The 14,537-nt window shown below is 38.2% G+C and overlaps 1 protein-coding gene across 11 annotated transcripts in view; it reads right to left on the bottom strand.

Annotated features, from left to right (window-relative positions):
- FKBP5 (FKBP prolyl isomerase 5) overlaps positions 1-14,537 on the bottom strand; it is a 98,798-nt gene that overhangs the window by 57,752 nt on the left and 26,509 nt on the right. Inside the window, exon 1 of one of the 11 annotated variants that reach the window (XM_067753212.1) lies at positions 1,563-1,583. The exons of the other annotated variants lie outside the window; for them this stretch is intronic. The gene's annotated coding sequence lies outside the window, so the exon portion shown is untranslated. Of the gene's footprint in view, positions 1-1,562; positions 1,584-14,537 lie in introns of those variants that run through there. 11 annotated transcript variants of the gene reach the window in all.

Below are 14,537 nucleotides of genomic sequence, written 5' to 3'. Positions count from 1 at the left end.
TAAGGTTAAACACTGAAAAGGAAAATAAAAACATTTGCTATGAGCATGTATTGACGTCATGAGGCATGTAAATGAAACATCATCCAACTCTTCAATTTCCCATCCAGCTCTGATCCCAAAAGGAGAGCAGAACAAGTCAGGTTTGATAGTGATTATATTCCTTAGCATGATTACACATTGAGAAGTAGTCCTTTCAGAACTTTGAAAACGTCCTTTTCCTACAGCCATATTCTTGACAGAGAATTAAGAACTTATCAGGTGATCTGATAAAAGAAATGACAATATATCACAGTGAAAAACAGGACAGGCTTTCAAAATGACAGACCCTAGTCTGAGTCCTAGCTCCAGCAATATCTGTTTGGTATTTGCAAATTTAAAGTCACTGAGCCTCAGTTTCACATCTGTAAAATGGATGGAGTTTTTGTTCATAGGGTTACTGTGAGGCATTAATGAGATAACAAATGGTAAGAGATTAGCACAAACTCTTTTATAGAGCCACATTTTTCATTTCCTGCTCAGAAGTTCCTTTGGAATGAGGTTCTTCCCTACCATGGCATTCCAGGCCCTCCACAACATGATCCTTACCTATCTTTCAGGTCTAGCTTCCACTACTTTCTTTCATGCAGCTCATGCTCTAGCCAAACCAGACCAATTCTTCTCCCATAACAAGTCCCGTGCTTTCCCATCTTCATGCTCTTGGTCACTCTTTTTTAAAATCCCCACTCTTGGGCTTCCCTGGTGGCACAGTGGATAAGAATCCACCTGCCAATGCAGGGGACATATGTTCCAGTCCTGGTCCGGGAAGATCCCACATGCCGCAGAGCAACTATGCCCGTGCGCCACAACTACTGAGCCTGTGCTCTAGAGCCTGCGAGCCACAACTACTGAAGCCCACGCGCCTAGAGCCCGTGCTCCGCAACAAGAGAAGCCACCGCAGTGAGAAGCCCGTGCACCTCAATGAAGAGTAGCCCCAGTCGGCGCAACTAGAGAAAGCCCGCATGCAGCAATGAAGACCCAACACAGCCAAAAATAAATAAAAATTAAAAAAATTAAAGAAAAATAAAATCCCCATTTTTCCCACTCAAATGCTACCTCCATCTTACCAAACTTGACCTTCTATTTTATAGTTGTCTGCCCTTTTCCGTACTTCCTTAGCTCTCCCCTTCATTTGTTGTCTATAATACATTCGGTAAGACAACACACTTGTTGTATTTAAAAGATCCTTGAGAGCAGGGCCATGCTTTGTCCATATTTAGATTCCTTAGAATGCCTCTACCTTTTAGACTGGAATGACAGAAAGGTCAAGGAATCTGGAGCTCCTTACAAGCTGTTTAATGTGCTTACTTTAACTTCTCTAAGCTTTTTTCCCTACCTGTGTAATTAGAATAAAAATAATATCTACTTTCACAGAGTGATCTTCTGGATTAAATGGTATAATGTATATGTTAAAAGTATACTATTCCAATGTTAACTCTTATTATTATCATCAGTCACCTAAATGACAGATACTTCATGCAAGGCAAATACCAACAGGCTAATCAACAAGACAAAACAAAACACACCTTGCTGGCTGCTGCCATGATGAATTCCATACTGCTCTCCTGGTTGAGCAGGGGAAGACAAGAATTAATCACTTCTACAGCTATTCAGTATTAGGCTAATAATGGACATAAGGCTCCCTAAGTCACCTGTGGGACCCTCTTGCCTACACAGTTAAAAAGTGCTATTTTACACTTGTGAAAAATGTCTTACTGATACAACTGATAATTAGACAACTAAATATAGTTGATACAGTGTTTTAAATCATTTCCAATTGACCTAAATTTACTTCAGTGTCAACAAAGACACAAAACAAATTTTGCTGTGACCCCAAATCTTCAAAGAGAACACCAAAAACCAGGGGCTTAGCCCTTTGCTTTAATTTCTAGTACACTTTATGCCAAACACAAAAGATCCAAATGCTTGGCTCAGGATAAGGGAAAGGCCAGAACAAAGCGTTCTCAAACAAACAACAACAAAAATTAAGTACCTACTTGTTGTGTGATGCTGGGCAAGATAATTAGGGAAATCAGATGAACAGGGTTTGTTCCCTAATTCCAGTAACCTACCACTTATAAAACACTCTCTGATGCATAGAAATTTGCAGGAGCCACCTCAAAAACAGAGGGAAAAGATCTTTTAAACACTCTGGAGGTGTTGGACTGTATCCCTGGAAAAATACATACACACAGAAAAAATTTCCTGGTGCTTTACAGGTACATAGACATCCATCAGTAAACCCCTGGGGAAACCCTGGAGTAAATCAATAAACAAATTAAAACCACCAAATGAAAGGTTATTAGAGAACAGGACAGTTACACAGTCTCAAAACATGAACCTACAGATTACTTATTATTAAAAAAGGAAAAAGGGCTTTCCAGTGGAGTGATCTGACAAACCTCCCCCTTCACACAAGTGATCTGCATTATGACCAAACTCTGCATCTTCTATATTAACACAAACCAGTATCAGTGTGCCTCCTGATGTGATGTAATGGGAAGCATACATGTGGTATTCCTACCAAAAACATTTAACCTGAAACTAATCAAGAAGAAAAGACAAAATTAGGTTGCGGAACATTCTACAACTGGCCTAGACTCCTCAAAATGTTAATGTTATGAAAGACAAAAAAAAAGTTAAAAAAAAAAGAAAAGGGGCCTGTTCTGGTTTAAAAAAGACTAAAGAGACACAGCCACCAAATGCAGTGTGTGATCCTTGGCTGGATCCTGGATTAGGGGGAATAAAAATTTATAAAAGCACATTTTTGTGAGAATTAGGAAAATTTGGAAAAACAGACCATATATTACCTTATTATTACTGTATAATGTTAGCCTTCTGGAGTGTGATATAGCATTGTGGTTTTATAGAGAATAATATCCTCATTCTTAGGAGACACATGCTGAAGTATTTAGGGGTGAGGTGCCATGATGTCTGCCACTTACTTTCAAATCACTTGAGAGAGAGCATGTGTGAGCACAAATATCACCAAAAGCTAAAAGCAGAGCATTCAGAGAGCATGACTACAACACATCCAAAGGCAATGCCTTTCTTCTGAATGTTTGTCATTTGTAGATCAGCTAAACTTTTAAATGAAAATACTGTCAATCAAAAAACATTTTCTTTTCTTCTAACCTTCCCCTTTGGAAACAATGGCTTGCTAAAATTTAAATAAATAGGGAACTTGTATAAGTTGATTTGCAAGCTTTATAAATCTCATTTGATAAAGGAATTTGCTCTTCATTTTTGGTTCTAACACTTGAAGGGATACAAATAATCTTTGTAATCTCAGAAGGATTCTGACTAGTATGGAGTCCAGGTGAAAAGAGGTAGCACGAATTAAATTAATTAAAACAAAGATAAAAACAACACTAAAACTTTGTTGAACTTTCAAAGGCAGATAAATCTGGAAGAAGAAAGAAAGAAACTGAACATTCCAAGTACTTCCCCTTAATTCCAGTTATACCATTTGGGGTATAGATTTTTGTAAGCAAACAAAACAAATAAAGAAAAACTTCTTCCTTGATCTAATGTTACATGAAAAAAAGGCTGTAAGAACAGATAATTCCTAAAAACCTGTAAGACACACTAAGAAAATTTCACTTTTTTCATAAGAGAGCCTTTTCTTCGTTCCCCTACCCTAGGTTTATTCTGGATTTAAAATCACTCTGTAGCTATGGATATTAATCTATGATAAAGCTCACTGTCCTGAACTGTCCAAAGGGGAAAATTGCTGCCCAGAGCCTCAGAGAGGGAACACACAGTTTGTTCTGTTATGGACATGCCAGATAAGCATGCACTCTCCAAAGTGCTGGTCAGCAAACACCTGAGACATCACAGAAAAATGAGACTAAGCTTAAAATTTCATCAACAGTGTACTGAAAACTTCAGTTAACATAACTAAATTGTCATATTCCCCCAAATGAGAAATCATTTTAAAGGTTTATCCACTAATTAACCATGTATATTACCTACTGTTGTAGTTGTTCTCTTTGTTAAAATATAGATATCTTGTATCACAGATTATCCTACTGTCTAACAGAAGAGTTTTCAGAAAGAAGACAAGAAAGCATATAGGAACTGGCTACTTTGTTAGAAACACAGAAAATTACAAAATTACAGCAGCACTCTTTCTAAGTACCATAGATGTCTGGGCCATAAAGGCTTTCAGTCTCCTAAAACTAAAACACAAAAGAAAGAGAGAAAACACAAGGAAAGGCTTGTAACTGAATGCAGTATAAGTGCATCCTAATTTTGAAAATATTCATGTAAGGACTAACTGGGAAGCCCTCATTTACTTTCAACCCCAGGCCTCTATCAAACATTCAAGTCCAGTAACACAGGAGTGTCAGGAGTAGTTATCTATTTGTAGGCAAGACACACACAAAAGAGAGATATACATGCATGCAGAGGAAATGAGATCAAATATAAAGACAGACTATATGTCTATATGAAACTGCACACTGTATTTATTCACCTACTTTCCCCCAGTTAATTTGCTTCCTCCATACCGGGGTGCGGAATGGGGAGACGATGAACAATGCTCTTATATATGCTCATACATTTACGTTTTCTCCTTTAAAAAAGAAACCTGCAAGAAGATATACAAAGAGCCAATAAGCATGTGAAAAGATGTTCAACATCCTTATTCAAAAGGGAAATGCAAGTCAAAATCACAATGAGATACCACTTCACACTCATGAGGATGGCTATTATCAAAAAAGGAAAAATGACAAGTGTTGGTGAAGATGTAGAGAAATCAGAACCCTCATGCACTGCTGGCAGTAATGTAAAATGGTGCAGCCTCTGTGAAAAGGTTTGGTGGTTCCTCAAAGTATTAAACACAGAATCACCATATGATCCAGCTATTCCACTCCTAGGTATGTACCCCAAAGAAGCAAAAACAGAGACTCAAACAGATACAGTAGCAGTAGTCACAAAAGCCAAAAGGTGGAAAAACTCCAAGTGTCCATAAACAAAATATGGTATGTGTGCAATATGTATTATGTTATTATTAAAATGAATATTATTCCATAAAAAGGAATGAAATTCTGATACATGCTAAACATGGATGAACTGGAAAACATTATGTTAAGTGAAATAAGCAAGACACAAAAGGACAAATATTGTATGATTCTACTTATATGAGGTACTTAGAATAGGCAAATTTATAGAGACAGGGACTTCCCTGGTGGCGCAGTGGATAAGACTCCACACTCCCAATGCAGGGGGCCCGGGTTCGATCCCTGGTCAGGGAACTAGATCTCACATGCATGCCACCACTAAGAGTTTGCATGCCACAACTAAGGAGCCCACCTGCCGCAACTAACACCCTGCACAACCAGTCAACCAACCAAATAAATAAATAAATATTTAAAAAAAAATTATAGACACAGAAAGTAGAATAGAGATTACCAGGGGCTGAGGGGAGCAGAGAATAGAGTGGTTGTTTAATGGATATAGAGTGTCTTTTGGGGAAGATGAAAAAGTTCTGGAGAAGAGTGGTGATAACTGCACAACAATGTGAATGTACTTAATGCCACTGCACTGTACATTTAACCATGGTTCTCTCTTTAGCTCTCCTACCTTCCCCTTAATTGAGGATACCTTCTGTATTTCCAATGCAATCCCAAAGTGCTGAGTCGAGCCTCCAGAAGTGATTATTGTATCAGTTCTTCAGGGACCAAAGACTCTGGGATGTCCAATCATGAAGACTGGAGAGGAAAGAGAATCCTAAATGGAGCTACCCCTTGATTGCTACAAAGTATTTCCTCCTTTATTATCTCTCTCAGATACATACAATGCTTTGGTAAACTCACTTTCCTTCTCAGTAATTAGTGAAGAAAAGCAAAGTTAATAGACCAAATTTACCATTACTCCTGCCACTAACCCTGTTTACTTGGATGAATCACTGTTCTTAAATAAGTAGGAGGCAAAGAGTTATATTAGCATTAAAACAAAACAAAAAAAGGTCTAGAAAATATTAGACCATCCAAATGCCAAGGGCCGAAAGACTAAGGGATCAACTTCCCCCACGATGGCAATGGAGTGACAGAAAAATCTGCAAAGCTCTGAGCTTGAAAACAAGAAAAGGTGTATCACTGAACTAGAACACAGATGAGATCAGCCAGGAGAGAACAAAGAAGAGCAAATTGCCTTCTGAACACCGACTGTAAGAACAGCTCTTCCAAAGGGAGCCTGGTCAGCATCACAAAGAGCAGAGAAATTAAGTAGAGCCCCACCTGGGGGACAGAGCAGACGCTGTGTTCAGATCAGTTAGGCCAGGTAGGTTTCCCTCCCTCCCGAATGCACAAGGTGGCTCCCATTTTTTTCTATGAACATGTAAGAATTTTCTTTACTCTTGGGGTTCGGATGTATCACCAGAATATACGTGTCATTAATCTTCTTTCCTTCATTCCTGCAGGGGCCTTAATTAACATCCTGGTCCTTAAATGCTGAAGACAAGTCTTTGAGGATCTCAGGAAAGTTCCTACTAATATTTCTTTTCCTTCACTGTCTGTCCTCTGCTTCTAGAAGTCTTATTAGACAGACTTTGGGCATCTTGGTTCTATCCTTCAGGTCTCCTAAACATGTTTCTGGGATAAATATTAGAATTACCTGAGGGAGACGCAAGAGGGAGGGGATATGGGGATATACGTATGCATATACCTGATTCACTTTGTTATACAGCAGAAACTAACACAACATTGTAAAGCAATTATACTCTAATAAAGATGTTTAAAAAACAAAACAATAAAGTACAGCAAAGAACCAAGGGAAAAAAAAAAAAGAATTACCTGAGAAGCTTTAAAAAGCCACTGATGCCTGGACCCACTCCCAGAGAGTCTGGATTTAACTGGTCTGTGGTCAGGACATCAGTGTTTTTAAAAAGCATCTCAGATGATTCTAATATACACACAGGGTCCAGAAACCACCTCAATTCCATCTTTGCCTTTTTGCTCTATATTCTAAGAGATCTCCTTTGATGGAATTTCTAGATCACCATTTGGTTGTCAGCTATGCCCACTGTGTCATTTAATTTGTTCAAAGGATTTTTAAAAATATTTATTTCTATATACTCTCTTATTATCTGATTGCTCATTTTTTCTTAGCATGTCTTTACTTTATGGATGCAATTACCTTTCAAATATTTCTGAAGATTCTACTTACAATAAAATGGGACATCTCCTATGAATAAGTGTTTGGCTAAAAAGTTTTTAAGGAAAATAAAATGCTGATTTTACATATCCCCTAGCATCTCCCAAAGGCACTGGGCAGTGGTAAAGGTTGAGAAGTTAAGAAATGGAAAGGAGAGAAAGGTAGCATACTGTGAATGTAAAGTATAAGGGGAATGTATAAGATGCAAAATGTGAGAATTTTGAGACTTTTACTAGGCTTACAAAGGGAAACAGTAAAATGCTTTGGTGGAAAGGGCAGTGGAGAGCAAAGGTTTAAGAACAAGAAAGAACTTGACAAGCTTAAATACACAGGGAAAGAGTCACAGGAAAACAAAAAAAGTAATGATTCAAGAGTAGGAAGAACAAAGGCATAGATTTTTTCATCAATTAAACATTTATAGATTGCTTATTTTTTTGAATTTTATTTTACTTTTTTATACAGCAGGTTCTTATTAGTTATCCGTTTTATACATATTAGTGTATACATGTCAATCCCAATCTCCCAATTCATCCCACCGCCACCGCCCCCCCTGCCACTTAAGTTACAGCTAAATTAATATGGCTAAATAAAAGTATTCTAAAGCTCTTCCTCAAGAGGAATGTTTAAATAAAAATTATCAAATTCATACTATAAAAATATTATGCTGTCTTTGAAAAGGATGAGGTATATCTAAAGAGAATCACTGAGCTAAGAGTCTAAACACCAAAAACATCAAAACAACTAAACTGAGAAAGGATTTTGTAGATGCCCATCCACTAAAAAAGAATACCATTGTAATAAATGAAATGTATTGTTACAATGCATAGTGCCCAGTGATGATTTGGTTCTCCCGGCTGTAAACAAAACCAACATCACTTGAGGATGTTCCAAAGGGATAATACATGTGGTACAGACAATGTGGTATATCATAACTGCTTGCAGGAACCAACCACGTTTCCCAGTTATTTATAGATTTTGGTGTGTAGAATCATTTTTTAGAGCACTGGCTTACAATTATGCAAATATTACGTATTACATGCCAAAATGTCTTTTTCATCACTGTTCTTCCTTAGAGTTAAGACAACTAAACTTTGGAAATATTAATACGGAACAGGCAAGATCTTATCTATTCCAGATAAGCAAGCTTCTAATAATGACATGAAAGTTGGAACAACATCCAACATGGACTATTAAGCGAATGGCAAGCTGCAGAACAATTTGTAGTATGATCCTATTTTTAGGAAGAAAATGGTGTATATTTACTTATATATACAAGAAAAATATATTTAACCACAGTTAAAACAATGTTACCTCTGGAGAATGAGATTTAGGAGTTTCAGAAGGGATTTTCACTTATAAAATTTTTTATCATTTAAATAGTTTAACACTAAGTATATATTACTTCCATGATTTTTTTAAAAAACTTAGGACAAAAAGACGAAAACACTTCACAGCTGCACTCATCAGGACTTATTCTTTCTGTTCAATTTAACTCAAACATTTTGGAGTGCCTCCTATGCAGAGGAAGCAAAATCTGGTTGAGCAGAGTTCATGCTTGTGAGACATCCAGAAGGCAGTCAGAGACAAGGCCTGCACTCAGGAGAGAACTCTGGGGGACAGTACACGTTGGGGCGTGACCAGATTCTACATGGAATTAAGATAAAAGTACACTTCCAGGGCTTCCCTGGTGGCGCAGTGGTTGAGAGTCCGCCTGCCGATGCAGGGGACACGGGTTCGTGCCCCGGTCTGGGAAGGTCCCACATGCCACGGAGCAGCTGGGCCCGTGGGCCATGGCCGCTGAGCCTGCGTGTCCAGAGACTGCGCGTCCGGAGCCTGTGCTCCTGCGGAGGAGAGGCCACAACAGTGAGAGGCCCGCGTACCGCAAAAAAACAAAAAAAAAAAACCAAAGAAACAAACAACAAAAAAAGTACACTTCCAGTTACTGCTAAGAAAGTACAACCGTGGTTCTCAAACTTTTAACGTCCCAGCCCCACTTCTGATTACTAGGTCTTGTGGCAGTACAGATGTAATAATTTCCATCTCCCTGGAACTTACATTCTGGGAAGGGTAAACACAGTAGGAGTGAGCCTCCATTCATGTTTTAATAGAAAAATTAAATTTCTACCTGTGCTACAGTGGTAGATTATTAACTTGAGTTGATTCATTAGGGTCAAACAGTTTGATTCCAAGTCTGCTGGTGATTTCTAAGAACAGGCCAGCAAGGTAACATATGGCAAAGGTCTGTAAACATGGTATAGGCAGAGAATGTGTCCTATTCTTTTTTTTTTTTAAAGAAGATGTTGCGGGTAGGAGTTTACTAATTAATTTATTTATTTTTGCCGTGTTGGGTCTTCATTTCTGTGCGAGGGCTTTCTCTAGTTGTGGCAAGCATGGGCCACTCTTCATCGCGGTGCGCGGGCCTCTCACTGTCGTGGCCTCTCGTTGCGGAGCACAGGCTCCAGACGCGCAGGCTCAGTAGTTGTGGCTCACGGGCCCAGTTGCTCCGCGGCATGTGGGATCCTCCCAGACCAGGGCTCGAACCCATGTCCCCTGCATCGGCAGGCAGATTCTCAACCACTGCACCACCAGGGAAGCCCATGTCCTATTCATTTTTTTTTTTTTTTTTTTGCGGTACGTGGGCCTCTCACTGTTGTGGCCTCTCCCGTTGCGGAGCACAGGCTCCGGACGCGCAGGCTCAGTGGCCATGGCTCACGGGCCTAGCTGCTCCGCGGCACGTGGGATCTTCCTGGACCGGGGCACGAACCCGCGTCCCCTGCATCGGCAGGCAGACTCTCAACCACTGCGCCACCAGGGAAGCCCCGCTATTCATTTTTGAACCCCCAACACCTAGTGTAAATGGATGGCATATAAGAGGCAGTTGATAAACGCAAATGAATTGTGATTTTCAAAAGCAACTGATATAAAGACAGTAAAATAGCAGACACTACAAGGAATTAGCACTGAAATATCATTACCAGTTGACTGTATTTCTTCTCTAATCTACTCTGAAAAATCTAATCTGGAGAATTACACCGTACCTAAGTGCTCAACTATGAAAGTAAAAATAATATTCTGTTCTAATCAGGGGTGGTAATCAAGAAAACCCTAGCATAATTAATACATCCCTGAAATGCACTGTAAGTGTATGTCTATGCATACATACACATAACAGGTTTATCTTATTAATTATATCAGTTTGACTTAAACATGGGCAGTCAAAAACAGAGCACCACACCTATACACTAAATAGCAACTGGAGGAAGAGATGGCTCAGAGAGCTGGACTGCAGAAGGAAGAAACCTAAGATAAAATTTTTGTATAGTACTGCATTCCTCTTATAGTTTCATTAAAGCACTATAACATAAATTAAGCAGGTTTAAAACATGGCTTCACTCTGTTTCCCAAGGTCCATTATATGTCCAAGAGTAAAACTGCACAAGAATAAACTGCATTTTGTGTCTGTGATCAAATCCTTAAATACAGAAGGAAAAAACACTTGGCCACCTTAAATCCCTCCACAAAAGTATGGAAGGAGGACAGGGACTGAGGAGAGAGAAGGGAAAGAGTGCTGCTCTCAAGTTTGACGACCAGAGCCTCTGCCTGGGCACTGGGTTTTGAGAATAAGGGGATGTTCCGTAACAGGAGAGACTCCTGTTTGGGGAGAAGTCTGGGGGGAAACTGAATCTATAAGGCTGTAACACATCCTAGGCAGGAAGAAATAAGGAAAATTTATTTTTGATGTGACCCTGCCATCTCCCAAACCCCTCCATTCTGAGTTGGTACCTCCTCTGCAGATCTAGTTATTGAACAGTGAAGTTTGTTAATGACTTATTCCTTCTCCTCAGGGTCAGGGTTAGGGTTAGGACCTTCCAAAGTGACAAATTAATCTCATAAATTAATCCTGTCAACTAGATAAAGATTTGTCTACCTGCCTAAGTAAACACCCTTTTTGGAATGACTCATATATTCCATATTTCCAGAACAAATTTCTAATTAAAGGGTATATATGAGAGAGGATTGAACCATGCCTAAATTTAAACTCAAATCCACTGGTAACTAGCTCTGGAACCTTTGGCCCTCACTCAGTTTCTCCATCTGTAAATTTCAGGGGAGTTAAGGTTTATTCCAACTCTAATATTTAGAATTACTTTTTAATGAATAAGTACATATTTTACCTTATAGGACAATGAAGTTTGATATGTGGAAGGGAAAACAATTCCCAAGGAATGGAAAAAGTTATTCTAGTATCACAGAGTTCACTTTCTACTGCAACCCTGTGGCAAAACATTATTCTGAGGTTTATTCCCTTAGATATTTTCTACAGCTGCCACAACAACTGTCACCAACATAATGGCTTAAACAATACGCACTTATTATGTTACAGCTCTGGAGGGCAGAAGTCAGAAATGGGTCTCACTGGGCTAAAATCAAGGTGTTAGCAGGGCTGCATTCCTTCTGGAGGCTCTAGGAGAGAATTTCCTTTTTTCCAGACTCTAGAGGCTATCCACGTTCCTAGGCTCATGGCCCCCCTTCCTCCATTTTCAAAGCCAGCAATATTGTATCTCTCTCATCATTCTCCTATTAGTCACATCTCCCTCTGGCCACAGCTGGGAAAGTTTCCCTGCTTTCTTAAATTTCTTAAGAATCCATGTGATTATGTTGGGCTCATCTGGATAATCCAGGATAATTTCCCCACCTCAAAGTCTTTAACCTTGATCATATCTGCAAAGTCCCTTCTACTCTGTAAGGTAACATGTTAACAAATTTCAGGGATTAGGATGTGGGCGTCTTTGAGGGGGCCATTATTCAATACTATCTACCATAGATACCTAGTCATCCAAACAATATCATAAGAATTTCTCCCAAGCCTAGAATTCTGTTGACTTCCTCCATTTTACACTTAGGGCTCTTTCAACATTCTTTCCCCTCTCTCCCTTTATTTATCATCCAGTTGGATTACAGTGTTCTAATATGACAATACAATTAAATCTAACATTTGATCATTATTATTCTAAAAAATTCTTCAGAATTTCAGAAAGCCCAAATTGGAACATTTATTCAGTTTCTCGATTTTGTAATAAGTTAGAATTATAAGTAAACTTGATATATACAATGCAGGTTTTCCCACCTCATCAAACTTAATCACTGACAAATTATTTTTAAAATTATTCTGAGTCCCTTATGTGCTTCTGAAATTTAAACAGCTTGCTATAAATGTTGAAGAACACACAAGTACATTTTTTAAACAGATTTGGTGACAATAAACTTCCTATATTTAAAGTATACAAGTTTTAAGTTTGTATGTTTTGACATATGTATATATTATCCATAAAGCCATCACTACAATCAAGATAATGAATATATTTGTCACCCACAAAAGTTTCCTTGTGTCTCTTTAAAATTCATTCCTCTCTGGCTCACGTCAGAGCAATCTCTGATTTGCTTTCTGAAGAGTCTGTATTTTATAGAATTTCATATAAATGGAATAATGTCTTTTTTCCCTGACTTCTTTCTCCTACTGTAATAGAGAATAAAATACATTGTTGCATGTATCAATAGTCCATTCCTTTTTATTGCTGAGTAGTATTCCATTGTACAGAGACAGTGCTAAATGTTTGCCTGTTGATGCACATTTGGGTGATTTGCCTGTTAATGCACATTTGGATTGTTTTCCGTTTTTGTCTATTACAAATAAAGCTGCTATGAATACTTGGGTACAAATCTTCATGTAGTCATATGCATTCATTTCTCTTAGATAAATGCCTAGGAGTGGAATGGCTAAATCACAGAGTAGGTGCACATTTTAGGTCTTTAAGAAAGTAGCAAACTGTTTTCCAAAGTGGATGTACCATATTGTGTTCCCACCAGAAGTGTGTAAGAGTTTCAGTTGTTCCACATCCTCACTAACACTTGGTACTATAAGCCTTTTTAACTGACGACATTCTAACATGTATGTAGTGGTATCTGTGATTTTAATCGGCATTTTCCTAATGACTAGTGGTGTTCATCATCTTTTCATGGGCTGATTTGCCACCCATGTATCTTTGGTGAGCTGTTCCAATCTTTTGTCTATTTTTGACTGAGTTTTCTTATTATTAAGTTTTGAGAGCTCCTTATATAATGTGAATACAAGCTTTTAATCAGATAATGTGATTTGCGAATATTTTCTCCCAGTCTGTGACTTGTCCTTTTATTCTCTTAAAGGTGGCTTTCAAAGAGATGTTCTTAATTGATACAGTCCAATTTATCTTTTTTCCTTTATAAATCATGCTTTTGGTGTTGTACCTTAAAAATCTTTACCAAACCCAAAGGTAAACATATTTTCTTCTAAAAATTTTATTGATTTGGGCTTTACATTTAGGTCTATGATCAATTTTGAATTAACTTTTATATATGATATACGGTGTGGATTTAGTTTTTTGTATATGAATCTCAAATTGTTCCTCACCATTTGTTGAAAAGACTAAAATTTTTTCCATTTAATTGACTTGGCACCATACTCAAAAATTAATTGATATTTTCCATTCTATGGGTGTATTTGCTTATCTTTTTTTTAATTTATTTTTTTGCGGTACACGGACCTCTCACTGTTGTGGCCTCTCCCGTTGTGGAGCACAGGCTCCGGACACGCAGGCTCAGCAGCCATGGCTCACGGGCCCAGCCGCTCCACGGCACGTGGGATCTTCCCAGAACGGGGCATGAACCCATGTCCCCTGCATCGGCAGGCGGGCTCTCAACTACTGCGCCACCAGGGAAGCCCCCAACCTTTTATTTTTAATCTATTTGTATCTTACTACGTATCAGAGGTTTCTTGTAGGCAACATGCAGTTGAGTCTTGCTTTTTTACCAAATCTATTAAGCTCTGCCGTTTAACTGGATTGTTTAGATGGTTTATAGCTAATATAAGTATTGATATAGTTTGGTGTAAACCTAATGTTTTGCTATTTGTTTTCTATTTGTCATCTGTTCTTTGTTCCATTTTTCCTTTTTTTTTTTTAAGATTTCTAGATTTATAGTTTTTATCAAATTTGGAAATTTTTGACCATTATTTCTTCAAAAAAATTTTCTGCACCCCCTCCTCTCCTTGAGACTACAATTATGCATATATTAGGCTACCTAAAGTTGTCTCACAGCTCACTGATGCTCTATTCATTTTTTCCTAGTCTTATTTCCTTTCTGAGTGTTATTCTGGATAGTTTGTATTGTTATGGCTTCAAGTTTACTAATCTTTTCTCTTGCACTAATTTGTTGTAAAGCCCATGTAGTTTATTTTTCATCTTGCACATTGTAGTTTTCATCTCTAGATGTTCAATTTACGTCTCAAATGTATTTTATATCTGCAT

This window comes from Pseudorca crassidens, chromosome 10, assembly GCF_039906515.1.
Source record: "Pseudorca crassidens isolate mPseCra1 chromosome 10, mPseCra1.hap1, whole genome shotgun sequence".
Classification (NCBI taxonomy): Eukaryota; Metazoa; Chordata; class Mammalia; order Artiodactyla; family Delphinidae; genus Pseudorca; species Pseudorca crassidens.
This window is presented reverse-complemented; position numbering and strand designations above follow the sequence as displayed.